Here is a 1,070-nt window from a genome sequence, read left to right as displayed (position 1 = left end):
AAAAGCTTAAAAAGGAAAAAAAAAATTGAAGACTGATTTAAGTAGCATTTGAGTATGGTCCTGAAGAAGCATAAATCAGAAGGAATGCAGTTCATTGTCAGAGTGGGGATTGGGCCAAAGAGCTGAGCTTTGACTGCTGATAAACTTAAGGAGGTTGACAGCTAGAGAGGAAGCAAGTGGGAAGTGGAAGGCAGTCATTAGAGATTGGGACAGAGGTAAGATTCCTGAGGGTGTCTTCCAGCACAAAGAGGCACCCGGGACCTAGATCCATTAGGAACCAATGACTGTAGCTTCAGGGGGAAGACACAGATCAGGGCTGTCATGGTAGAGGGGATCTGTCCAGTGCAGGTGAGATAGATCATTTGAGAAGACTGTGTATATTGGGTTGTTTGTTTGTTTGTTTTGGTTTTTTTTAGCTAATTGACATAATTTGGCCTCTGTGGGACATCTGTGTTAAAGTGACCACAGAGACACTGGGAAGAGTTAAAGGAGCTACCCCACGTCAGTCCACGAGCCCACCCACCCTAGGGAAGTTGAGGCTGGGGGATCTCAAATTCAAGACCAGTGGCTGCATTGGAAGACCTGAAAAAGAAAAGAAAAAGAGAGAGAAAAAAAAGATGGTGCCTCATCTGCTGCCAAGCTTGGTGACTTGGCCCATTGATCCATCCTGGGGATTCCTAAGGTGGAAGGAGGAAGCTGACTCCAAAGAGAGTTGCCCTCTGACCTACACACACACACACACACAAACACACAAGGGATACATTTAAATGCAGTTTAAGGGGAGGGGCAGTGAGATAGTTCAGCGAGTAAAGGCGCCTGCTACAAATCTAAGGACCTGAGCTTGACCCCCGAAGCCCACAAGCTGGAGAGAAACACCTGCCTCTTGCCCTCTTGCCTTCACACACTGTAACAGATGAACAAAATGTAACAACAGAATGAAGGAAAAGATAGACAGTGTAGCCTGTAATGTCTCTATTGATGAACTGGAGACAGGCAGGTTAGGAGTTAAAAGGTACACAGTAAGATGGAGGCTTGTCTGAGTCATAGGAGAGGCTTTTTTTTTTTTTTTT

The sequence above is a fragment of the Mus caroli genome, chromosome 9 (genome assembly GCF_900094665.2).
Source record: "Mus caroli chromosome 9, CAROLI_EIJ_v1.1, whole genome shotgun sequence".
Lineage (NCBI taxonomy): Eukaryota > Metazoa > Chordata > Mammalia > Rodentia > Muridae > Mus > Mus caroli.
The sequence above is the reverse complement of the archived record's forward strand: the minus strand, read 5'-3'. Positions refer to the sequence as shown.